Source organism: Cynocephalus volans, chromosome X (assembly GCF_027409185.1).
Source record: "Cynocephalus volans isolate mCynVol1 chromosome X, mCynVol1.pri, whole genome shotgun sequence".
NCBI classification, from domain to species: domain Eukaryota; kingdom Metazoa; phylum Chordata; class Mammalia; order Dermoptera; family Cynocephalidae; genus Cynocephalus; species Cynocephalus volans.
The window spans coordinates 113,800,738-113,828,010 of NC_084478.1; the positions used below are offsets into that span (position 1 = coordinate 113,800,738).

General features: G+C 41.9%; 1 long non-coding RNA gene and 1 other non-coding gene across 2 annotated transcripts; one reads left to right on the forward strand and one right to left on the reverse strand.

Moving 5' to 3' along the window:
• The first annotated feature begins 181 nt into the window (after positions 1-181).
• LOC134368729 (small nucleolar RNA U3) lies at positions 182-393 on the forward strand. The gene has a single exon (XR_010022447.1). It is a non-coding gene; the product is annotated as a small nucleolar RNA U3 (small nucleolar RNA).
• LOC134366610 (uncharacterized) lies at positions 191-25,806 on the reverse strand. The gene is made up of 3 exons (XR_010022348.1): positions 25,666-25,806; positions 776-860; positions 191-394 (listed from the first exon to the last, which is right to left on the reverse strand). It is a non-coding gene; the product is annotated as an uncharacterized LOC134366610 (long non-coding RNA).
• Between the last annotated feature and the right edge of the window lie 1,467 nt (positions 25,807-27,273).

Genomic DNA, 27,273 nt, shown 5'->3' on the forward strand with positions numbered 1-27,273 from the left:
TCTCAATAATGGTTATTATGTGAAACAAAGAAGCAAAAAATGATGTACAGGATAATACCATTTATGTAAATCAAGTAAACAAGAGTGGATGTCCATCAGGAAAAGAGATGGGATAAGGAAGGGTGATAAACAGAGAAAGAAATAAAGTAAAATGAATAAAATATATAAATAAAATAAAACAAAGACTATATTTTCAGGGATCATTTTTATATTTCGTTACTAGAAAAGTTTCTCTGAACATGGTAGAGCACTGAAAACCATGAGGAGGAGGTGCAGCGCTTTCTCCTGAGTGTGAAGCTGGCTCTAGGTGTTGCTTCACTGCAGCTGCCATTTGCCATTGATGGTCATTCTTCTCTTCGTTCAGGAGAGTAAGAAGAAAATGCAGTCTGAGTGACTAAAAAGAAAAAATTAAACAAAGTGGGTAATGCATGAACTGGTGATGACAGTGTAACTCTAACTGAATTAATGCAATTCTTTGCCCCTGAGGAACACCCCCCACCCTGAAGGAAAAAAAAAAAAAAAAAAAAACAGAAATAAAGAAATGGGATAAGGTATAGGAACGTGCCCAAGAAAGTGTCTGGTAATTAATATTTTCTCACTGAATGTGTTTCCTTATTCTGCTTCACCCTTTTTCTTCACTGAGAGGGAAGTGGGAGTGAGCAGAGAGTAGTAAGAGCACAGAAGCCAAACACCTGGTGTCTTAGTCTGTTTTGTACTGCTATAACAGAATAGCACAGACTAAGCAAGTTTTAAAGAACAGAAATTTATTTCTCACAGTTCTGGGGACTGGGAAGTCCAAGATCAAGGCACCAGCAGGTTCCATCTCTGGTTCCAAGATGGTGCCTTATTGCTGCATCCTCCTGTGGAAGAAGATAGAAGGGTAAGAAAGAGTGAACCCATTCCCACAGTCCTTTTTATAGTAGCATTAATCCATTCATGAGGGTGGAGCCCTCGTGACCTAAACACCTCCCAAAAGGCCCCACTTCCCAATACTGTTGCATTGAGGATTGTTTCCAACACATGAATTTTGAGGGACACACTCAGACCACAGCACCTTGGTGTTTGGATTTGTCCCTGGACATCAATTGGTCTACCTGGAAGAAGTGCCCCTGTCAGAGGGCACCAAGAGTGAAACAAGGGCACCTGGCTAGAGATCAGCAAGTGTCCTCCACATGCCCAGTGTCTTGTTGGGATGTGAGCTCCCTTTGCTCCCCATGTTCCCAATCTCACCATCCTTGTGCTGAGAACTTGACTAAAGGAGCCCAACCAGTAGGTCTGCCAGCCTGGCAGTACTGGATCCAGTGAGACTAGCCTCTCCATTTGCTCAAGGGTAGAGGGAAGTTTTACCTTTTCTCCTGATAGAGCCAACATTACACCTATGCAGAAATTCCCCTGGTTGCTCTGAGAAATGGGCTATATAGCTGACAAGCCTGACAGCTGGTTTAAAATAAAAACTGCCTTCCTTGTACAGGGACACAGGAAATGAACACAAAGGCAGGAATACTGTTTGGTTAAGACAACCCAAACATTAAGCTGAAGGGTCCATAGCAGGGAAGTGCCCAGAAAGTCTGCTTTTCACCAGCCTCAGGCTTGATTTTTGCTGGAGGTCAATCAGTTCAGCCTAACCAGGCTCAGCCTGAAGAGGGCCAGTTCTGGAGATAGTAGCCTTCAGGGTCCTGCTGTCAAAGAAGAGAAGAGGAGCAATGGAAAAGTCTTGCTCCTAAGGGCACAGTTTAAGAAAGAGCAATGTGTGAGACCTGAGTCATGACAATGGAGGCAATCAGACAGAAATGCGAGTCTCCAGTCTGGCTCTGACATATTCTATAGCTGGGGGATAACATTCCTTTGTAGTGGTCTCATGACAGAACCAGGCCAGTTTTCTACAAACCAGGAAAATGGTTCAGATGGGAAAGGAACAGACAAGTATACATGGGGCATAAAAGGGAAGGGTTTCTGGGAAGAGCAATTGCTTATCATTTCCTTTTCATTTCTTCTGAGCCAAGCCCCTCTTGGCTAGAATTTGCACTGGGCCATTGTCAGGACATCGCATTGACCTTGGCTTCAGTGATACTAAGAGAGATGGAGGCCTGATCCTACCAGGCCACAAAGTTACTTGGCTGTCCGTCTTGGGGAAAAGGGACGCAACCATGTGGTCGGCATCCATATTTATGCACGCTGATTTCCTCATCTTTATTTGTCTTTGCCTCCACTTCCTCCCCCACCTCCACACTATGGGGGCACCAGTCCTCCTGGCTCATTCCTCCACATCTGTTGTCTATCTGTCTGTCTCTCTGCCTCCAAGGTCAGGCAATTGGGATTTGCTGATTTATTTTTTTAAATTTGTATTTAAAGATTTTGCAGGCTGCTTGCTCAGGAACACAAATGGCATGGGGAGTGACAGTGTGCTCAGGGTACTCTTTTGTCCATCGTCCTTGATGGGATGAGGGAGGGAGGAAGGGAGGAGGGGCTAGGGCCAGGGATAGGAGAACACTACTGGTTCTGTGTTCCAAAGCTCACTTTCTCAGCTTTTGTTATTGGCTGTCCCTCCCCCTCTTCTCACTGGACTCCTTCTGAAGAGAGAGGCACTGAGGCTGAGGAGGGTGCAGAGAAGAAGGAAGAATTACTGAATTACACAGAACTTACGATGTACCTTTAACCATACCAGGAACTGGACATACTTTGCTTCACTTAATGCTCACAAAGGCCAGGTGAGGTCAGTACTATTATCATTCCCCAGTTTATATTTGAGAAAACTGAGCCCCAAAGAGGATAGATAACTTCCCCAGGGTCTCATGAATAGTAATCTGTGGAACTGAGATTCAAATCCAGGTTTGTCTGACTCCAGCTTTGGTTCCCTTAGCCACTAGCTGCCTCATCAGGAGCACTAGGTAAGCTCCTAGGAGGCTATGTCACCAGTATGTATGGCTATTAATGCAAAAATCTCCCTGGGCCATAGGTTCCTCTGGTATAAAATGGGAAAGGCAATGCTTGTCCTGCCCGACTCCTGGGATTGCTGTAAAGATGAAATTGGTTAGGGGACATGAAATAATAAAGAACCATTCTCCCTGGTGGGAGGTAGGGGATGAAATCAACCCTGGTCTGCGAGGTGGGTGCTCTGGGTTTCAGTCATGGCTATGTCCTTCCCTGGCTCTGTGACCCTGGATGAATTACTTCAGGGTTCTGGGCTTCAACTGTCAAATGAAGGAAGTGGTCTCAAAGGTCACATCCAGTTCTATGGGACTGTGATCATCTCCTGAGTCTTAGGCTATCTGCCTGCTGCTAGAGGGAGATGGTCCCACTCAGCCTTCTTCCTTTGCTGCTCACATTAACTGAGTCTGAAATGGTTTGGAATGAACAAGGAATCAGAGTCCAAACAGTCCCCAGGTCTCTTACTGTCCCCCTATCACCCTCTACTATCACAGTGTTGGTCTCAGGTATCACCCTTACTTCCACATTCTTGTCATTAATGGGGGGAAAGACAGTGCTGTGATCCAATTTCCTTACAGCCCAGCATAGCCCTACTCCCACTGCATCCCTCTAAAAAAGTATGAATGATATTGGCTTCACTTGGTGTCACCTGATGCTGCTGTTGGGGACTATGGGAAGGTCCTGGTCCCAGGTGTGGGCTGTGAAGCAGCTCACAGTAACAGAGGCTTGACTATCTGCAGTCCTAAAATGCTATGCTTTCAGTCATATCTTGAATTCCTGAAACCCTGTTTTATTGGGTATTGTTTTAGTCCATTTTTTGTTGCTATAACAGAATACCTGAAACAGGGTAATTTATAAAGGAAAGAGGTTTATTTGGCTTACGATTCTGGGACAGCTGCACGGGCCTCAGGCTGCTTCTACTTATGGTGGAAAGTGGCAGCAGCTGGCGGGTACAAGCAGATCACATGGCAAGAGGAAGCAAGAGAGAGAGAAAGAGAGAGAAGGTGCCAGGGTCTTTTTAAGCAATGAGCTCTCACGGGAACTAATAGAGTGAGAACTCACTCATTAATCCTCCCTCCCCCAGAGAGAGCATTAATCCATTCATGAGGGATCCGCCCCCATGACTCAGTCAGTTTTCAACACTGCCACATTGGAGATCAAATTTCCACATGAGTTTTGGAAGGGACAACATATCCAGACTCCATCAGGTATCTACTGTGTGCAAAGTACTCTGCTAGGTACTAGGAAGGGAACAGTTAGGTAGATGACAAGCTCACAGGCTGGTGCGTGAGACAGATGAGTCTCCTAGGACATACAGCACTTGGGTATTTTACAAGGGCATTCAGAACTTTATCTCATCAGATTCTCAAAACTTATAGGTGATATGCAGGGCAGTATCATCTTCCCAATGAGTAAACTAAGTCTTGTAAATGCATATGAGACCATGTGCCCCTTCCCCCAAACAAACAAACAAACAAATAAATAAAAGTAAGAGAAGAGTAGGTGTCAATTGCAGAGATGTCTGATGATGTGAGGTGAGCAGGTTCTGACGGCAGAGGAGGATGAGCCACTGGGAGAGAAGCATTATGGGAAGGCTTGGCTTTTACGCTTAGCCAGCTTATTCTCAGACAACTAACGGGTCATCAGGACTGTACTTTTATGCGGAGGAGTCAAAGCCTAAGGAACTGATAGAGACTAAGCTGAAGATGGCCCACTGGTTGAGAAGATAGAAGGGTCCTGTAGAATAAGCAGTCATGATGGAACGAGGCTTCCTCTGGATATTCCTATTGAGTCTGCCTTAGGAAGGTTCCAGAATGGAGCCCAAGGGCTTGATCAGGAGTGTAGGAGGCTGCCCACAAAGCTTTGCTCACAGTGTCCTGCAGAGCAGCAGAATAGAGTGTCTTCTCAGCATCTGCCCTCGCTGGCTGGCGATGCTCTCTGATCCCCAGGAGTTGTGCAGGTCGCCCAGCCCCCAGTGCTCTGGCTTCTTTCAGAAGCAGAGCTGGAGGGCACGTTTGCCAAGCTCCTTCACTAACAAGCAATCTCTTCTCTGGCAGCCCTGCTCTGCCCTTCTGCTGGAATAATTGAGCACAGAAGTATGGGCATGTGAGTGCGTGCATATGTATGTATGTGGGAGGGGGGGAGGATGGGGGAGCAGTTGTATTGTCTGGGGAGAGGAGGGGTTTCTCTTCCACTTTCCAGTTCCCTTACTAGCTGCTTCCTTTTCCAGATACCTGATTTTGCTACCCTCCCTCTTTTCCTTTTCTGGCTCTCCTCAAATGTGGAGGAGGAGGCCTCCTCCCCAAGACCACAGTGTCCCAGGGCCCTACATGGCAAAATTCTAGGATTTTCTCTGAGGTAGATGAAGCCTCCAGGCATTGCGAACCAGGTCCTGAGTGAAGAAGGACTAAATCAGGAGGTGGAGGGCAGGAGAGGAGGTTTATCTATACATTGGCACGCTAGCCAGGTGGTATGCATAGTGGTTAGGAGCATGGGATCTGGAATCAGACTGTCTAGGTTCAAAACTTTGTTCTGAATCCTACCAGCTATGGAAACTCTTTGTGTCTCAGTTGCTTTGCCTATGAAATGGGGGTAATTATAGTACCTTCCTTATAGGGTTGTTTCATAGATTCAATGTGTAGTTGTCTACGAAGTAGTTAGAAGAGAGCTGGTCATATTCTAAGCACTCAAAAACTATGAGTATTATCTATAAATAGTTTTAGTCTGCCTTCTAGGGGATAGGCTAAGAAAGGTTTGTTTCCAGCTTCCAAGTTGTCAGGGGCTTCTATGAGATACCTGCCCTGATGAGGAGCCATAGTGCCTTCTAAAGGTTTTTCTCCATGGATCATTGGCTCCTCCCTAGCCCAGTGTAATCAGCCCTAAAGCCTTGGAGACCTCTAGGAAGTGCTGCCTGTGCTGGCTCCAGTGCTGTGATTTTTTGAGGGCTTAAGGCCCAGTGATCATCTCCACTCAGAAGACAGACTGGTCTAGCTTTGGGGGGAGGAGAGTAGATGCCCCTAAGCCTTATAGCCAAGAACAGCAGGAAATGCCAGAAAGGGCCAGGGAGACGCAGTCATGTTCTGCAGGGGCTGAGGGAAGGCCCTCCATGCCACCAACAAGAGCATGCTCCCCACTGACAGACGCCCACCATGTAGCCTGCCAAAGAGGTTACTGCAGGAGGTTCATCAGCCCGAGGCAGAAGGGAGTAAGAGTCTCAAATCAATGAAAACTCCAGTAAAGAGAGAAGAGTTGAAACAGTTGAGATATCCAGGCCAACTGTGGAGAAGCAGAGAATTAAAAATAGCTGAGCTTTTAATCTTTTTTCTTTAGGTGTGGTGGTGAGGGGTGGGATTGAGGAGGGCTGCAGCTGGACAGGACACACAAAAAAACATTGGTTATGCCTGTTCCAGGAAGAGGTAGGTGTGTGTGAATTTGAGTTTCTGGATCACTGCCCAGAGTGGTCACACACGGCTACAGATCAAGAATCCCCTTGCTACCAGAATTCTCTTTGCAGTGGGCACTGTCCCTGAACCCCCAGCCCCCTGCTTGCAGCTGTTATGACTTCTGGTCTTCCCAGGGCCTGAGCACACCTTTTTGCAGGATTCAGTGATACCACATTGGCTGACACTTGAAGAATTCATATTCGGTTTCTGCACACTGGAGGTAGTATTAGATCGGACACTGGGAGTGGTGGGCACTGGGCAGCATAGCCCTGACTGATTCCAGGCACAGGAGTCAGCCCAAAGGACTCCAGTGGAGGTTGGAACTGAGGGCTTGAGTCTAGAAGGGGGACATTATTCACCCCACAAAGCCTTCTAAAGAGGCAGGTCCTCAGTAGAGAGTGGCTTCACTTGGGCTTTGGCATTTGTCTGGGGTAGGATAAAGATGGAGCATAGACCAGTTCCTGCAAGTGAGGTAAGGGAAGGTGCTGCCAAGAAGGAGCTGGGACGGTAGTAATACAGACAAGGTGCTTGCAAAGTCAGGCCAGCCCTTAGGCTATAGGGACGTGGGAAGGAATTAAAGAAAAGGGACTACTGTTTACTATATTCTTACTATGTGTCAGACAGAATGCCTGGTCCTCCTCGTAATGATAATAGCTACTTATTAATGAGCACCTACTGTGTGTCTGGTACTTTCTGTACATGATCTCACATAATCTTCACAGCTACTCTGTGAGTTAGGCATTAATATCTCCATGTTTAAATTAGGTAACAGAAGCTCAGACAAATTAAGTGACTTGCCCAAAGTTGCACAGCTGGTGCAGACCTGGGATTTGAATCTTGTTCTGACTTTGGAAAACCTGGTGCTCACTATACTACACAGTCATTCTTCAGTATAAACAGACTCCTCAGAATTTTTGTCCCAGGAGGTGCAATAGGAAAAAAGAAAAGAATGTCATGATCATATTAGTTACTATAGGATACAATGAACATTGTAACAAGCAGCACCCAGATCACAGTGGTTTAGTGCAATCAACAATTATTTCTTATCAATTTCACTTTCCAATACTGCTTGGAAAACGTGGGGGTAGAGTACGTTGGTGGGCTCTGATCTACACAGTCATTTAGGGACCCAAGGACATTTCATAGTGTGGCTTGGCCATCTCTTATATCCTTGAAGTCCTTTATTGGGTCCTCTGCATTCTGCCAACAGGTGAAGGAAAAGTGAGAACATGGAGGAGGCACACCCACCCCTAAATCCCCCAGTCTGTAAAGAACACGTGGCACTTCTGCTCTCATTCCGAAGGTGAGGACTGACTGCCTCATTGCAAGGGAGCCTGGGAAATGTAAATTAGTGGTGAGCCCTGTAAAAAGAGAAAATGGCTTCGGTGAACATCTGTACAGTCTCTGCCACACTGATCCAATACTTTCGAGTGCAGTCCCCCAAAGTATCAGCTCTGCTGATTACTGGTTTGTGACCTTAGATGGGTTAGTTAACCTCTCTGTGCCTCAATTTCTTCATCTGTAGAATGAAGATAACAGTAGCATCTATCTTATATGATGAGGATTAAATGAAGATTAATACATACAGACACTCAGCCCAGAGCCTAGCGTACAGAAAGTGCTTGATAATTGGCATCAAGCTACAGACTCTATCCCCTCCATCTTTTAGAAAGCATAATGCACATCAGCACAGTGCAGGTTCTGACAGGTCTCAAAGTGAACATGCTCTTTTAAAAAAAAATTTATTTTTAAAAAAATTTTGGTTAATCCAGAATTTCCACAACATATTTGGCTGCAGAACACTTTTTATTACATTATACCTTTCACCATCCAGTAGAACAGGCATTCTCGAAACTTGATTTGGGAAATTTCACTCTCTTTCCAGTGAGAGACTCCAGTAACGTTTGTCAGTGCTTTGGAAATGTTTCCATTGGATGTTAATTGATTCTTTCCTATTCATTATCTCCTATTTGGAGGAGAGATGGAGAGAGGTTCTTTTTAAAAACGTAGGCTGTATCAGCTGGGCCACCGGGGGAGGGAAAGAGGCATTGCGTCTTTGTTGGGGCTGGGGCTTTCTAAGAGGAGGAGGAGAAACTGGGCTGATGGCTATGGTGGCCATGGGATAAACAGGATGGAAGTTCAGATGGACCAAGTCAACCCTCCACTCTAGCCTTCCAGATCAAAGCCCAAGTCAACCCTCCACTCTAGCCTTCCAGATCAAAGCTTGGAGGATCAAGTCTGAAGAATGCCATAGATCGTTCCAAGGATCTTACTCCCCTCCTACATCTGTGAGTGGAGTAGGGAAGATGTTCTCATTAATTAATAAAGGCCAGCCCTGAACAAGACACCCTACTAGGATAGGCCCTGTGGGGAAAGGATGCTTAGTTCTTACAGCCTCTACATGTGGGCTGTGTCTAGCACAAACCTCTGCCCCTACCAGTCACAGGCCCTTGTGGGGAGGTCCTGAATATGGTCTTAGATAGTCCATAGCAGCCACTGTCCCAGCTGATTTTTAGGAAGGAGCCACCGTATCTGACATAGTTTGGCTCCTGCTGGCCCCTTCTCAAGACTCCAGAGCCTCTTCCTTGGTCCCATCTCTCTGGCTTCCTCTGTTGCCTGCCTGGCCCAGAGAGGGAGCACCTCTCATGACACTTGAAAGCAAGGGTGGCTGGGAGCAGCTTTAGCTCTACTCTTAATGCTGTAAGCTGCTACCTGCTCACAAAACCACCCTAAATGAAAGTATAATCCAAGTAAAATACTGCTAAACAAGCGCAGCCTCCAGACAAACTTCCCTATTCCCCTAACACACATTTCAGATTGCTGTCCCTAAGCCGCTGCTGTATAAAAATTGCTAGAACTTTGTTCCTCTCCTTCCTCCCTCCTTCCCACCCCTGGTGACTTTCTTCCCTGATAATTATCCTAGAACAGAAATGCCTAGGTCACTGAATGCTCACACTTTATCTAAGAGCCCTCATGACTGTGCTTCATGCCCGCATCATCTAGCACGTCCACCCCCTTCCCCACAGGAGTGTTTCCTTTGGTATCTCAACACGGTCTCCAGATGGAAGGGAGAGAAGAGAAGACAGGAGGTAGACCCACTGTGGGAGGCTAAGGTAAGCTCCCCAGAGCAGACTCCATATCTTATACCTCTTGTGAACCCCCTCTTCTACCTCTTGTGCCTAGCACAAAGAGGCAGGAGGCTGACAATAGTAAGAATTCACTTCCTTGCTCGGTGACTGATGGCTAATTCTCCACTGTCAGCACTAAATAGGCAAAAGCTCTGCAGTGCCGACTCTGGCCCCTCCCTTCACGCTCCCTGGAAACTCCTGTGCTGAGCTAGCAGCAGCCTCACCACAGCCCGAGAGCTCCTCAGCTCTGTTAGGGCCAACCTGGAAGGGGCCTGAAGAGAGAGGTTTGTTTCTGTTCTGTGCAGATATGGTCGGGGTGATTCTACACTTGCAGCCCCAGCACAAATCACATGACACATCAGATACATCACAACACACCCACCCACAACACACACACACACAATTTATTGAGCAACTGCTGTGTGCAAGGTTAATGAGAACATTCAAAGTGGCCAAGGATAATCATGGAGGGGATGATATGCCAATATGGCAACTAAGAGTAAGATGTAGCCTGTTGGAAAATGGAATTTTCTTTAGAGGAATTTCCAGGAACCTAATAGAATCTCCCTTAAAAGCACTCTTCTAAGGGCAGTATGGCATACTGCAAAGAGCAAGTCCTGGATACTTGTTTGGGTTTCTTGGTTCACTAGCTGGGTAGTCTTGGGAAAGTTATTTAAATTCTGAGTCTCATTTTCATTATCTGTAAAATGAGGATGATGATAATTTCTTCCTTGTGGAATAAAAGGGAGGTAATACATGCATTACTCATTGCAACGAGGGAGAATGCACACCTTGGGGAAGTATGGGGAGCCTCAGTAACGGGTGTTAGGAATGACTTATTGCAGGATTTGGACCTGTGTTAGTGATTTGGAGAGGGCCTAAGAAAGTGGGGCTTTGCTCTGAATTGTATACTGTCAGGAAGCAGGGTAATTCTATAATTGGGTATCTCAATTAATCTTATCTATAAGTAGGGAAGATCAGAGCAAAGATAGAGATGTAATTAAAGAAGCAGCAGCTAATATAATACTCACATTAGTCAGAATAGGCAAGTTTGGTTATGTCTATAGTTTAGACACTATTCATGTTTTGTCTGTGTTCAGATCTGATTACACAGTGATCTTGTTTTGTTTTGATCCATCATGGTCACAGAGTGGCCTTGTCTGATGTTGATATTCTGTGAAATTGTTTAGCAAGACAAGTCCAGGTCCTAGCGTCAGTTAGTGCTTGTTTCTTTCTTAGACCTTTCTTTACAGCCAAGGGCAGAAAAAGTCAGGCTGGAGGACATTAGTCAATGATATCCAAATCTTCACCATTGCCAAGATTTTGCTGATCAGGAGGTGGTTTAGAGAATGTAGTAGGATTAGGATTAGTCTGTTCTGCTCATTATGTTGCAGGATGAGTTGTTGAATCTTCTAATATGACAATGATTGTGCAGTAGCTTTTGAAACTCTAGACAGGACACACCTGCCAACTGTAATACTAACAATCATCAGAAACAAAATGATTATTAGTCCAGGAAACGACCTTTTTTTTTTTTCTAGCTATTTTACTTATCTCATAGTATATAGATGCAGTAAGAAGTATTTGCTATAGCATAAAATTCCCCTTAACTAGTTAAGAGAAAATCAAGGATAATATGTTGTCCATAACAATTTTTGCTACTGAATTTAGAATAGTTTATTGGGCTTTCAGAGTAGAGACTGTGTTATTTATGCTTTTGTTACAGTCAAAAACAAGTTTTGAGCTGTTTTGGTCAACTGTATTACTCCTAACATGGGAATTGCAGCTTACATAGTATGCATGAAGAGGCAATCAGTTATGTCTTCTCAGAGTTCTCCAAAGTAGCCTGTGTGTGCCTCTTTTTGGAGGTGACTGGATACTTTCGGATAATTAAAAAAAAAAAAAAAAGTTTTAGAGAAACATGATCCTCTGGAGGGGTGGTAATTTTAAATATCTGAAAGTCTCTAAAAATTATCCTAAATTTACAGTATAAGTTACGGCATAGCATTGATATCTGATGTTCACATATAAAGTAGTACTCCTAGTCGGCACAGACTGTACTGAGAGCAAAAGTATCACTTATGACAAGAGAAATGAGGCCATTTTGTGTCCCTTTAAGCTAACAGATTTTTTTGAGTAGAGTTAAACAGTTCCTGCAAAGCAGGCTGAAGTGTCTCCGAAGGTCTGTGCAGGGTATGGAGAATTCACTAACAGAAGTAAGCAGTTGCAGGTTTTCCCTTCTTCAAGTAAATGAAGAAGCATGACTGGGTTTAGAGTATTGCAGAAGCAGATAGTGTGAAGAGGAAAGCAGTAATATTTCCTAGGTGGCTAAGTAACTAGCCGAAAAGCAGTGAGCAGTTTTTGTCAATAGAAAAGTTTGCACAGCATGGGGAACTATTAGTTTAGTGGAGATCCAGAACTAAGCTAATTGAACTTTTACATGTTTTGCTATTGCTGTTATAGCTCTTAGACAAAATAGCTATGCCTTAGCTACTGGATCTAATGAAAGCCTGAAATAAGCAGTATACCTCTGGCCATTCCCATGAAATTGAGTTAGTACCCTTAGTGCCTACCAGAAACTTAAACAAGAAAAGAAAAAGAATTTGTGAATCTAAAATGCTGGAAAAATCTTTTGGTATACACGTATTATGCCAGTCTTTGTGATTAAATATGAAAATGTTTCTTTTAACTTAAAAAGTATTCAATCAGTGAAAGACATTCATATTTGCATATTTTACTTATATCCGGAAGATAAACTCTGTTTTTAATTTTTCCGTTTATTTTAGTACTGAGTTTGGTAGTTCTCATAACAGTTTGACTAAAAGTTGGAGAAATTTAGATAAACCTAATTTTTCTTATTGCCCTTTCTTCTATAGGGTGAAAAGGCAAATCTTTCTGTCACCTAATGGCATTTTAGGAAACCTAAAGATAGTTTAGGCATAAAAGACATCTTCATGGTTTTATTATTCTGAATTTAGGAGAGGCAAGATTGAGAATAGTTCTTAGAAAGGACAAGGTAAAAGTCATAAATATTTAAAGCAACAAATATTTACAGTCAACATTGTAAAATCACTGAGCAATAATAATGGCTATTAGGAAATTAGCTTTTTGTTTAAAAGTAAGGACTCATTTAAAAAATGATTTCAGAATATGTTGAAAATCCCTACAACTTAACAGAATAATTTGGTGACAAACAGGAACTTCTACTAATAAGGACATAAAATAACTTAGTCATTCTGTATAAAAAAGACTCAAATTCTAATTTTACTCTTTTGGCACATAATTCATGCAGCAATTTGTATAAAGGATTTATTAATATACCTTTATATGTATGCACTTATGCATATACAGATATATAAATATAAAAATAGGTTATAATCTGAAGCTTTTAACTATAGCTTTAAATATAATTAATTGATATATTAAATAAAAAAATATATATCATATGAATAAACTATAACAACTTTCTTAATAAGGAAACTGAAGATAATATCTATTATCTTATACACATATTTTTATTTATCTGTAATTATTATACCTAATATAACTAACCATTTTTATTAATTCCTATTTTTAATCAAAGTAACCAACTTTTCTTTCTTCACACACAAGAGAAAACTAGAGAACAGAAACTAAAGAGTTTACCTATCTTTTTCTTCAAAACAATTCTTTATTTATTTTTCCTTTTATATTTATTTATTTATTTTAATTTTAACTTCTCAATATACATTGTAGTCCTTTTTCGTGACCCTTTACCCATTCCTCTTTCCCCCCTTCCTCTCTCCCCTCCCCCCAACTACATCATATCTGTTCACTTGTCTTAACAAGTTTCAGGAATTGTGCTTGTTGTGTCTTCTCCCCCTCCCTTTATTTGTTTGTGTGTTTATTTATTTATTTATTTATTTTTAGCTCACGCAAATAAGTGAGAACATGTGGTATTTCTCTTTCTGTGCCTGATCTGTTTCACTTAATATAATTTTCTCTAAGTCCATCCATGTTGTTGCAAATGGTAGTATTTCATTTTTTTTTATAGCAGAGTAGAACTCCATTGTGTAGATATTCCACAATTTCCTTATCCACTTATCTGATGATGGACATTTAGGCTGGTTCCAACTCTTGGCTATTGTAAGTAGTGCTACAATAAACATGGGAGTACAGGTATCCCTTTGGCATGATGATTTCCATTCCTCTGGGTATATTCCCAGCAGTGGAATAGCTGGGTCATATGGGTCATATGAGGAAACTCCATACCATTTTCCATAAAGGCTGTACCATTTTGCAGTCCCACCAACAGTGTATGAGAGTTCCTTTTTCTCTGCAACCTCGCCAGCAGTTACTATTCTCAGTCTTTTGGATATTAGCCATCCTAGCTGGAGTGAGATGGTATTTCAAAGTGGTTTATATTTGCATTTCCTGAATGCTGAGTGATGTTGAGCATTTTTTCATATGTCTGTTGGCCATTCATATATCTTCCTTTGAGAAATGCCTATTCAGCTCCTTTGCCCATTTTTATTTGGGTTATTTGGTTTTTTGCTGTAAAGCTGTTTGAGTTCCTTGTAAATTTTGGATATTAATCCTTTGTCAGATGTATATTTTGCAAATAATTTCTCCCACTCTGTTGGTTGTCTTTTCACTCTGTTGATTGTTTCTTTTGCTGTGCAGAAGCTTTTTAGGTTGATATACCATTTGTTTATGTTTCCTTCAGTTGCCTGTGCTTTTGGGGACATATTCCTGAAGTCTGGACCCACTCCTACTTCCTGGAGTGTTTCCCCTATGTTTTTTTTAAGGAATTTTATTGTTTCAGGATGTATATTTAATTCTTGAATCCATTTTGAGTTGATTTTGGTATATGGTGAGAGGTACTGGTCTAGTTTCATTCTCCTACAAATGAATATCCAGTTTTCCCAGCACCATTTGCTGAAGAGGTGGTCTCTTCCCCAGTGTGTAGACTTGGTGCCTTTGTCAAAGATCAGATGGCTGTAGGTGTATGGGTTGATTTCTGAGTTCTCTATTCTATTCCATTTATCTGTGTGTCTGTTTTTAATGCCAGTACCATGCTGTTTTGGTAATTATACCTTTGTAATATAGTTTAAAGTCAGGTAGTGTTATGCCTCCAGCTTCCCCCCCCCCTCAGGATTGCTTTGGCTTTGCATGATCTCTTGTTATTCCATATAAATGTCTGGATAGTTTTTTCCATTTCTGAGAAAAATGTCATTGGAATCTTGATGGGGATTGCATTGAATCTGTAGATCACTTTGGGTAACATGGTCATTTTCACAATGCTAATTCTCCGATCCAAGAGCATGGGATATCTTTCCATCTTCTTGTGTCCTCTTTAATATCTCTCAACAGTGGTTTGTATTTCTCTTCATAGAGATTTTTCACATCTTTGGTTAACTTTATTCATAAGTATTTTATTTTTGTGGTGGCTATTGTAAATGGGCTAGTTTTTTTGATTTCTTTTTCTGCATGTTCACTGTTGGAGTATAGAAATGTACTGATTTTTGTGTGTTGATTTTTTATCCTGCAACTTTGTTGAAATCATTTACAAATCTAAGAGTTTTTCTGAAGAGGCTTTTAGGCTGTTCAATATATAGGATCATATCACCCACCAACAGGAACAGTTTGACTTCATCTTTTCCAATCTGGATGCCCTTTATTTCCTTCTCTTCTCTCATTGCTCTGGCTAGTACTTCCAACACTATGTTGAATAGGAGTGGTGACAGTAGGCATCCTTGTCTAGTTCCTGCTCTTAATGGAAAAGCCAAAAAACTTTTCCCTATTCAGGATGATATTGGCAGTGGGCTTATCATATATGGCTTTAATTGTGTTGAGATACTTTCCATCTATACCTAATTTGTAGAGACTCTTTATCATGAACGAATGTTGAATTCTGTCAAATGCTTTTTCAGCATCTATAGAGATGATTATATGGTTTTTTTTATTTGCTTTTATTGATGTGATGTATCACATTTATTGATTTGTGTATGTTGAACCAACCTTGCATCCCTGGGACGAATCCTACTTGGTCATGGTGTATAATTTTGTGTATGTGTTGCTGTATTCTGTTAGCTAGTATTTTACTGAGGATTTTTACATCTATTCATCAAGGATATTGCCCTGTAGTTTTCTATTTTTGATGTATTTTTGTCTGGTTTTGGTAACAGGGTGATGTTTGTGTCACAGAATGTGTTTGGGAGAATGGTCTCTGTTTTAATCTTTTGGAATAGTTTGTAGAGAATTGATATCAGTTCCTCTGAAAGTTTGGTAGAACTCTGCAGTGAACCCATCCGGTCCTGGGCTTTTCTTTGTTGGGAGCCTTCTGATAACAGCTTCAATCTATTTTATTGTTATTGGTCTGTTCAGTTTTTCTGTATCTTCCTAGCTCAGTTTTTGTAGTTTGTATATATCCAGAAATTTATCCATTTCCTCCAGATTTTCAAATTTGTTGCCACATAGTTTATAGTAGTCTCTAATGATTCCTCATATTTCTGAGGTATCAGTTGTAATATCACCTTTTTCATTTCTAATTTTTGTTATTTGGGTCTTCTCTCTTCTTTTCTTAGTTAGCCTTGCTAAAGGTTTGTCAATTTTTCTATCTTTTCAAAAAAACAACTTTTTGTTTTATTGATCTTTTGTATCATTTTTCGGGTTTCTGTTTCATTTAGTTCTGCTCTGATCTTAATTATTTCTTTCCATCTACTAGCTTTGGGTTTGGATTGTTCTTGTTTTTCTAGTTCTTTAAGGTGAAGTGTCAGGTTGTTTATTTGCCATCTTTCCATTCTTCTGAAGTAAGCATTTAATGTGATAAATTTCCCCCTTAGTACTGCTTTTGCAGTATCCCATAGGTTTTGGTATGATGTGTCATTATTTTCATTAGTTTCAAGAATATTTTTGATTTCCTGTTTAATTTCTTCTTGGACCAATATGTCATTAAGTAGAATGTTGTTCAATTTCCATGTGTTTATATAGTTTGCAGAGTTTCATTTGTTATTGATTTCTAATTTTAATCCATTGTGATTAGAAAAAATGCATGGAATAATTCCATTTTTTTGAACTTGTTGAGACTTGCTTTGTGACCTAACACGTGGTCTATCCTGGAAAATATTCCACGATCTGATAAGAAGAAGGAATATTCTGAGGTTGTTGGATGGAATGTTCTGTAGATATCTGCCAAGTCCAATTCGTCTAAAGTATTGTTTAGATCTTGTATTTCTCTATTGATATTTTGCCTAGATGATCTGTACAATGTTGAGAGTGGGGTGTTCAGGATCCCACTATTATGTTGGTAGTGTCTATCTCATTCTTTACATCCTTAGTGTTTGCTTTATAAATCTTGCTACTGGGATGTAAAGTGCATATATATTTATGATTGTTATGTCTTTTTGATGGATAGATCCTCTTATCATTATATAGTGGTCTTTTCTATCACTTTTTATGGTTTTTGCTTTAAAGTCTATTTTATCTGATATAAGAATAGCTACTCCAGCTTGTTTTTCATTTCTATTTGCATGGTATATATTTTTCCATCCTTTCACTCTTAGTCTATGTGTGTCTTTACAGGTGAGGTGAGTCTCTTGAAGGCAGCATATTGTTAGGTTCATCTTTTTAATCAAGTTAGTCAGTCTGTGTCTTTTGAGTGGGGAATTTAATCCATTTACATTTAGAGTTATTATTGACAGATGTGATTTGCTCCTAGCATTTTTTTGATTTTTGTTTAGATGTCTTAAGTATCTTTTGTTCCTTTCTTTCTGATTTTCTGTTTGTCTTCTGTGTTTGTTGGTTTCTTGAGGTGGTAGGTAAACTTTTTTTTCTCTTTATTGCTAGCATTTTGGTTTTACTGGTAGGTTTTGTTTTTTCTTGAGTATTCATGGCAGTGATGGTTGTTTTTCAGGTATCAAATCCAATACTCCCTTGAGAATTTATTGTAAGGCTGGTCGTGTGGTAGTGAACTCCTGCAGTTTTTGTTTGTCTGAGAAATATACTATTTGTCCTTCATTTTGGAAGGATGGCCTTGCTGGGTAAAGTATTCTTGGCTGGAAATTTTTGTCATTTAGTATTTTGAGTATATCATCCCATTCTTTTCTGGCTTTAAGGGTTTCTGGTGCAAAGTCTGATGTTAGTCTGACTGGGGCTCCATTATAGATGACTTGCCGCTTCTCTCTTGCAGTGTTTAAGATTCTCTCTTTGTCTTTGAGTTTTGCCAGTTTGATTATAATATGTCTTGGAGAGGACCTTTTGGGGGTGAATATGTTTGGGGATCTTTGGACCTCCTGAATCTGAAGGTCTGTGACTTTTCCTATGCCTGGGAAGGTTTTTGCTATTATTTCATCGAATATGTTTTCAATGCCATTTCCTTTTTCCTCCCCTTCTGAAATACCCATGAGTTGGGTATTTAGCACTTAAGGATGTCTGTTATCTCTCAGATTTTCTTCAATTTTTAAAATTCTTTTTTCTTTTTTCTGTTCTGCCTGTGTTAATTCAAACAGCCTGTCTTTAATATCAGATATTCTCTCTTCTGCTTGTTCTAGCCTGCTGGTTAGATTCTCTGTTGTGTTTTTTATTTTGTTGAATGAATCCTTCAGCTCCACAAGCTCTGCTACATTCTTTTTCAGGGCACTGATTTCTTTGTACATTTCTTCTTTCAGATCCTGTATATTTTTTCTCATTTCATTGTGTTGTCTAACTGAGTTTTCTTGTATCTCATTTAGTTTCCTTAGAATTGTTGCTCTAAATTCCTTGTCAGTCATTTCAAGGACTTCCTGTTCTATAGGATCTAGAGCTTGAGAGTCATTATTTTCCTTTGGTGGTGATGTACTTTCTTGATTTTTCATATTTCTGGTATCTTTTCTTTGGTGTTTAGTCATTGTGGCAGGGGGTATCACAGTCCACTTGTTCCACCCTGATGTCTGGCCTGGATCCTGAAGGTAGTGCCAATTCTGGGCAGTGGGAACTAGCCTGGGTTGGGGGTCCCACAGTGCCTGCCTGTTCTGGCATGGCTGGCTTGGGGTGTGGGGGCCAGGTGGCTCGCAGGCCTCTCTGGAGAGCAGGATCTGGCCTGGGCTGGAGGACCCATGGTGCCTGCCTCTTCTGGCCTGGCTGACTTGGGGCATGTGGGCCTGGAAACTCCGGGCAGTGGGGACTGGCCTGGGCTGGGGTTCCCACAGCACCTGACTGTTCCAACACGGCTGACTCAGGGTGTGTGGACCTGCTGGCTCTCAGGCCTCTCTTGGTGGCAGGCACTGGCCTGGGGTCCCTGCAGTACCTGCCTGTTCTGGCATGGCTGACTTGGGGCATGTGGGCCCAGCAGTTCTAGGGTCTTTCTAAGTGGCAGGGACTGACCTGGGCTGGCTCTCAGGCCTCCCACAAACAATTATTTGATATCATTTTAACAGTTTTAGGAGACAAAATATAAAATATTATCCAGAAGCTTTTGCATATTTTGTTAGTTGATTGCCATTTAAACAAATAAGCATAAAGCTATGTATCTGTGTTGCTTTGCCTCCCACGGATTTGTCACCCCTTTTCCCCTGGGTGACCGAGCCACAGAGGATTACTCAAAGCCCATCTCTTCTGAGCAGTGAGAAGCTCTGAAAGGGGTTAATCTCCCGGAACCCTCAAGATAGAGGCATTCCTTCCATTTGGGAAATTAACCACGAATTGGGGTTCTCTTTCCACATTTATTGTAAGTCACAAGAAGAGAACATAGGTGGGGATTTTGCTAAGTATAGTTTAACAAGTTTAACAATAGAAGTGGGCAGCATTCAGTAAAACAAGCAAGATGACATTCCATAATGCAATTTGAAAGAAGTTAAGTCAATCCACCAACAAAAGCTTGATTTTAGCAAACATTCTCTTCTTACAGCAGTTTCCCAATATTTTTACATATAAATCAGTAACTTGTTTGTCTTTGATCAAGCAACATTGCCGTGTTACAATTCTTTATCTTACAACAGAGACTATAGCCTGGGGAAAATTTCCTGTCTTTTGCAAGGTTTACATTTGAAACTGCAAGGCTTTGGAAAACCAGGCCCTGTGAAATACATTTGCTTTATGTATACTCCACATATCTGTTTTTTTTTGTTTTTGTTTTTGTTTTCTTTTTGGAACTGTACAAGCATTCAAAGATTATTTGTAATTGATTTAGGTCTATGGTCTTAAAGTTAGCTGAGAATCTGGAAATTACAATTTAGCTAACATAGTGAATCCTTATGATTTATAGCATTGTAAGAATTTGATAAAATTAAACCCTTTTACAGATATTCATTAATATCATTCTATTTACTTGAATATAATTTTATACCTCTAATTTTAATTTTAAACAAGTTATGAAGACAGTGGTAATTTATTTAATTCATAAAACCAGTGTAGGAAATTTAAGAAGTTTGAATTATGAGACATTTAACCCTGGTCTTTAACTAACCAAAATAGTGTGCTGAAGACTGAATCACACCAAAATTCTTTTATGTTGAAACTGAATTCTTTTCTTATTTTCTTATAGCTATAGTAACAAGGCTATTATGTAAATATACTTTTCAGTGCACACAAAAAGTAACAGTTTAATAACTTAAAAATTTTTCTTTTAGGTAAATTTGACTTTATCTGAATGAAACATTTCTAGAGTGTATGCAAGACAAATAAATGATTTTTTGATCAGTTAATCTTCAAGGTTTCGCAAGAGAGAGAAAAGAGAGGAAGTGGGACAGAAAAAGAACCCAGAAAATGAAAAAGGGAGCCAGATATGAGTCAAACATACAATCATCACTGTAAAAGACTAGTTATGTTTCTTCTGCAAGGAGAAGGAAAAAGGTTAACATGTAGAAACACAGATTTTGAGGCATATACACACAAAAGTGTGGCATATAGCTGGTTTTGACATAAGATAGGTCCTTGAAAATTTTATCAACCTGTTTAATTAAAAAGCCAGCCAGCATTTATTAATCTCCAAAATATGGAAACAGAGGAAGCCTCCTATGTTAAACAAAATTATTTCTCTTAGACAAACAAGATAATCTTGTTATGAGGATTTCTTTTGCTTTTTGTTCTAAAGTACCTCTTTTGCTCATGTCCAAAGCTCCCCAAAGTAGCTCCTGCAAGTTTAAATTGTCCTTGGTAAAATTGTGCCAGTCAGAGGGATAAGTATAAAGTAAGCATTGTCGTGAGAAAACATGAAGGAAGCAGGTGTTTAGCCTGGAAGAGGTATATTTTTAGATTGAGAAAACCCCGTGAGAACTCAAAGTTCTTTTAAGATGGTCGTGGTGAACTGGATATCTCTGGAATGTGGCCAAAGCCAATCACCACTGATCAAAGGCTGGATAAAACCCCCTGATTGTAGGTAAAGAAAGGGGCCGGCCCATGGTTCACTTGGGAGAGTGTGGTGCTGATAACACGAAGGCCATGGGTTCGGATCCCGATATAGGGATGGCTGGCTGAGCTCACTTGGGAGAGCGTGGTGCTGACAACACCAAGTCAAGGATTAAGATCCCCTTACCGGGTCGGGTCGTATTTAAAAAAAAAAAAGAAACTAAAGAAAGCAGATCTCAGAGATACAAAGACAAGATTGAGAAGTGTTTTTCTTTTGTTTGTTTGTTTGTTTTAGGTTTTGAAATGATAACCTGAGGCAAGATTTATCCAAAGGACAGTGGTCTGAGGGGACCTTCTGAACTTCTCAGTCCTCACGGGCACCTCAAGGATGAGCTTATTGAACCTATGCCCCATCCTTTCCTTATAGACATTTCCTCTTATAAACAAACAACTTTAAAAGACACCAGACAGGCAGACAGACCATAGGAGCACATGTTAGACGGCTAGAAAACAGTTTCACCAAGGAGCAATACAAATCTGATCAGATAACCAAAAACTCCCCAAGGGACCTCATTCCTAGCAAAACAAAATAAAACCTAATGTTAAAGGGCTTCAGTGAAATATCAGAACTTAATTCAACATGAATTTTCCTCCCAGATTTGGGCAAGCTGGCACCTCCAACAGGTAGATACAAGGAATCTCAGACGTGGTCACTATTACTAAGTGGAAGATTCAAGGCAGTGAAAAGGGTTCAACTGAATCTCAGTGAACCTGTTTCCGTGAGTGCCCTCCAGCCAAAGACCACCAGGAGCATGCCTGTGGTTGAACATTTGGGCTTTTTGTTCATTGCGCTAAGGGAAAACACCCATAGTGGGGAAAGTGGGGTGTCTCCCTTTGCTGCAATGAGCAGTAAACCCAACTTGATCAACCCTGGGTGTATTCCTGGTGGTCTTTGGCTAAAGGGCGTTGACCGCGCACTGAGCCAGAGAGCCTACATACTGGCTTCTGCCAATTATTAGCTGTATGATCTTGAGCTCAAGGTGCTTGAGTTCTCTGATACTCAGTTTGCCCATCTGTAAATTGGACATAGTGACAGTATCCACTTCTTTGGACTGCTGTAAGACCTAGAAGTACAATTTGTTTAAAAAACAAAAGCGTGATAGCTAGGTCATGTCTGAAGTGGTTTCTAGACCAAACAACCCAGGAATCCAGTGACCTAATAAATCTGGGGGTTTGTGATTTTGCTGTACACAGAGAGCTCTGCTCTGCTGGCTCTGGAGCTGGCCTGAGGGAGAAGCTCGTAGCCTGCAGCAGGTAGGCCCTTTCCCCAGTCAGGGAACCCTCTACCTGACAGTAATTTCTCCAACCCCCATCCCTGGTGCATTTGTTCTCTAATTGTCCATAACACATAATTTAGCACTTTCTGATATATTCTCTCTGCAGCAATACTCATGGGTAGTGATAAGAACTCTAGACTCCGAACTTAGAAGAACTGGGTTGGAATCCTAGCTCTTCCAATGCTGGCAGGGGGCTTCAGAAGCCTCAGTTTACTCATGTGTGGAATGGATATAATAACCCTACTTCATGTGTTGTGGGATAAATAGTGATTACATTTGTAAGTGAGAAATGGTTGATAAAATGATTATTTCATTAGTTGACATCAAGGTTTTTTTTAAGGAGAGAACAGTTTTTTTTTAAGGAAAATACCCTGATAAACCAATTGAAAGACTGAGAAGCTCCAATGGAAAGGATTGGAAGATAACATATATGTAGATAAACTACTCTTCATAAGAAATAAATATAAATTTGGTGTGGACAGGGAAGAGAGGAAATGGGAGAGGGAAGGGAGGAGCAAGAATGGGTCCAAAGTAGGGCTCTGGAGTATGAAGAGAATTTCCAAGAGGCAATGTAGCCAAGGACTTTTAAATACGAGAATGTCTAGTAATCAGTTTTTAATTGTTTTTGTTGTTGTAGTATATGCCCCCTTCATCTGCCCAAACCTGGGTGAATTCTGTTACTTGCACAAGTTCTTCATATGTTTTTTTTTTTTTTTTTTTAAATATTAAATAGAAATCAGGGAGAAGAGCAATGTTCCCAGTGTGATGTGGCCAAAAAATAGCCATGGCAGGTGAACTATGAAATCCGAAGTTCATTTGGAGCCCAAATTCAGAGCCACATGGGATTCCAAGCCCCCTCACAATTCTCAGAAATCTTGGGGAAGACACTGGACTTTCCCAACAAGGGGTGTGATAGGGGCTCAAGCCAATTTTATTTGAATTGGAAAGGACAGGCTGAGCCTTTGCTGCCATCTGCCTAACATGTGCACTTAGAGCAAGGCCAAGCACAGGGTAGGTGCTCAATATTACTTATGTCTGGATCTCCATGTTTCTAATATGCCTTTCAGCTGAGGCTATAAGCTCCCTTGGGGCAAGGACTATGTCTAGAAACCATCCCATTTCACTGTGTTCTTCTCAATGTCTGGCAAAGTGCAGAAAGGAAAAGAAAAGATAAACAGGAGAAAGGTCAGGCTCTAAGTAGGAAAAACAATTGCTACTTATTGTGCTATGTCCTGGACCGAATTGGAATATGAACCCAATTTGGGTGGCTACTAAGCCCAAACTCCTAAATCCTAATCGCTATGTGTTATGCAGCCTGCCTCAGGGCCCAGTTCATCTTGCCTTGCCCTAAATGCTCTTTGCATGACTGGGGAGCTCAGGGCAGGCCCACAAGATGAAGGAACAGGGGATTGATATGCAGAGAAGGTGTGTTCATAGAGACTGGGATTTCTTGTTTGAGGTTTCTGCAGCAACTCTCCTGGCTCCCTCCCCAGAAGCCAGCTTGGCTTGCCATGGCAAACTGCCCTTGCCTGTAGGGGTGCCAGATTCACAAATAAAAATACAGGGCACCCAGTTAAATTTGTCTTTCAGATAAACGATGAACAATTTGTTAGTATAAGTGTGTCCCATCCAGTATTTGGGACATACTTACACTAAACAATTATTCATGTATCTGAAATTTAAGTTTAATTGGGCATCATGTATTTTATCTGGCAACCCTGCTTGCCTGGGCATATTTGAGAGTGGAGGAATGGGGGACTCTTGGAATTTCCCACCTGCTGTTTTTGGCGGCCGTGAGGCAACTGTTTCAAGTGCAGTGCTCAAGTGCTGGTGTAGGCTGACCAACTTGTCCTGGTTTTCCTAGGGCTTACCCAGTTTTAGCACTGAAAGTCCCATATCTTGGGAAACCTCTTTTCTTGGCAAACTGGGACAGTTGGTCACCCTAGTGTTGGACATACCTAGGGGAGCTGGAGATATTGTTGGAAGACAATGAATACGTAACAAAACTTCTAGGTGACTCAAAGAGTCTCACCATCTCTTCCAAACACATTTCCTACATTTTAATGATAAGCAGGTTTTGGAGAAGACTAGGAATCCTGGATCCGAAAGGTATTGGTTCTAGAGATCACTAAAGTTCAGCTTCTATCTGTTAAATGTTTATCGAACATTTCCAGAGATACTCTGTAACCTCACCTGGTTATTATCATTATTATTGCTATTGTACCTTAGCGTTGGCACTATATTAAGAATTTTACGTTCATTATCTTGTGTAATCTTCTCAATAACCCTTTGAGGTTACCACTATTATTATACCTTTTTTAGGGATGAAAAAAATGAAGACTCAGAGAGGTTAAATCATTGCCCAAAGTCACAGAGCTGGTATTCGGTAGAGCTGATTTTCAAGCCCAGGTACGTCTGACTTCAAGGTCTACATTCCTAATCACTATATTCCACTGCTGTTAGAGAGCCCTGATTATCTGGAAGGCCCACTTGATGTCTAGAAAAATACTTCATGCTGCAATGCCAATAACTTCCTTCTTTCTCAGTTATCAGTGAAGGAAACCCAGGAACAACCACTCTTTCCAAATCCAGCTTTAACTGGGAAAGCCAGCCCCACCCCAGCATTCACCAGCAACCTCCATGTTGCCCCTTTTGAGGAAATTTGAGGACAACTGAGCAGCTCCTGCCTCAGAATGGAGAGCTCCATTGGCTCTTGAGGCTTGTAGCTTAGGTTCAGTGGCTCTCCCAAAGGCCAGCTCCTTGAAGGGAGACCCTTGGACAAAGAACTGAATGGACCCTCTGTGGCTGGCCAGAGTAGAGAGAACATCCCAGTGAGGGTTTGCTTCTCTTTGTGAAGGTTTCTGCTGTGGGGAGGGAGGTGAGGCTACAGGGAACTGCTGCCACTGTATGTACCCTTTGAAACCCTTCCAAGAACTGCTGGATTCAGCCTGTGGAAATAATTGCCGTGCTTTAGAAATTTTGAAGGATTTTCAAGGATAACCCAAGGAGCATGTAAAGCCCTCTTTGGAGGGTCCTCCGGGGGAATCACTTCTTAGACTTTATGGTTTTGGACTAATTGTGCTTAAAAAAAGAAACCAATTTCCCCCAAGGGCCAGGGTGCCTACAGCCTAGGAAGGGGCAGGATGCATTAACCCCTCCCCACTGTGAGGGCTGGGGGTAGGCAGCAGCTCAGCAGAGCCTGCAAACGGCCTCAGCCCCAGGGCCGAGTACCCTTCATGACCTCCTGGCTTTCACACAAAAAATCACACAGCAGCCAAGTTCCTCGGGCAAAAATAGTTGGAGCAAGGGGGCTCCCCACGGCCCAGAGCTTGCCCCATCCTACTCTCCCCCTCCTTGTGCCAGGAAATAGGCTGTCACTTGTGCCCATGCTGTCAGGGAAAGCAGCTGCTCAGGCCTCCTCCTGAACTTGGCCAGGGTAGAGGAGGAGGGAGGAGGGGGAAAGCAGGGCAGGTCTCCCTGTGTGGGGTATTTACTCTAAGCTCTGGCAACACAATCTGTGCTTACCTGGAGTGTGCAGCTCGCAGCAGGGAGAGTGGAGGCTCCCCTTCTTCTCTAATCTGGCTGCTGGCACAGTTTCCAAAGAAGGTACCTCATCCTCAAGGTTAGACAATCTTCTCCACAGGAGCCCAGCCTTGGATTGAGGTGTCACCCACAGCCCAGAGTGAAACCTTTCAACCAGCCAAGGAGCTTGGCCTGGTTTCTCTAAAAGGGACAGCCAACTTTGTTATTAGTAGTAGTAGTAGTAGTTTGTTGGAGGGGGTGAAATCACATTTCTAAAAAGGCTGCCCTGGGCAGTGGCTTTGATAGGAGGAGGACTGGGGAGCTTCCAGAGCCAGTCCTTTCGGGGGTGGATAAATCTGTCAGTGTTTGTGGGGCCGGTAGAGGGGTGAGGAGGGGCCCTGCTCCCCTGGAAGGCTGCCTCTTGGGCTGAAGACCTTTCCAGTTTCAAGGGCTCGTGTCTTCTCCTTCCACAGGGAGCAGGGAAAGAGTAGCAACTCCTCTTCCCCATCCAGCTGTGCCTCAGGAAGGTTTCCTGAGAGTCCTCTACTCGGGCTAGGGGCAGCTATGTTTCAGAATAGCTCAGTGTTTCAGAGACATCGGCAGAAGAAGGGTGTGAGCAGCATGGGTGGTGTGTGGAGGCAGTGGAGGCTGGCAGCCTGCCTCAGTGAAGGCTTCACTCTCACAATCTACCTGAGATCAGCAGAGCAAACCCGAGGCGCCTGCCAACTGCTGTCCCTCACCTGGCCTGAAGGCCTTCTCGAAGGAGATTTTCAATAAAACAAGTACGAAATGCATATAATTGCAAATTCCAACCATACTAAAGGGCATAGAGTGAAAAGTTTCTCTCCCTTTTCCCAGAAGCAGCCACTCTTACCAGGCCATATGCATCCTCCTAGAAATATCAGAGATTTCTCTTGGTAATTTTTTTCTTCTTTCTGGGTAAGTCTGAATTTTAACTTCAAGGGCTCCTCTTTTCTGACCTTATGTCCAACCATATTCAAAGTAGAGAAGATAGTATAATAAATCTCCACATACCCATCACCCAGCTTCAAAAATTATCAACATTTGGCCAATGTTATTTCACCTAACCTTGTTACTAAAATTTTCTGGAGAGGGAAAATCACAGGTATCATGACATTTTACCTATAAATATTTCTCTATGCATGGATAAAGACCCTTTGTAAAACATAATCACCATGTTATCACACCTAACAAATATAACAAAAAATGCTTAGTATCATCTACTCTTCACTGACTTCCACTGACTGATATGGAATCCCACTGGTTCTACAAACCACACAAAACTTGTTTCTGTTCTGGATGTCGAACATGGGCCTCCTACGTAGCCTGAGAAGGATAGAGGGGTGGAAACTCGGGCCACAGCAGCCTGAAACCCCCCCCCCCCCCGCAACCACCACCATCTGTTCTTGTTCAGGGCGGAGACTCTATTCAGACTTTCCTTTTGGAGCATACCCATCTTCCAAGCAACTTCAGGCAATAAGAGTCTGGAGAGAGGCATTCTCCAGAGGTGGCTGTCTCCCTTGCCGGCTAGGTGGCACTGGGAAAGCTGCCTCTGTACCCCATCAGTCAAACGGAACAAATAACATTAGT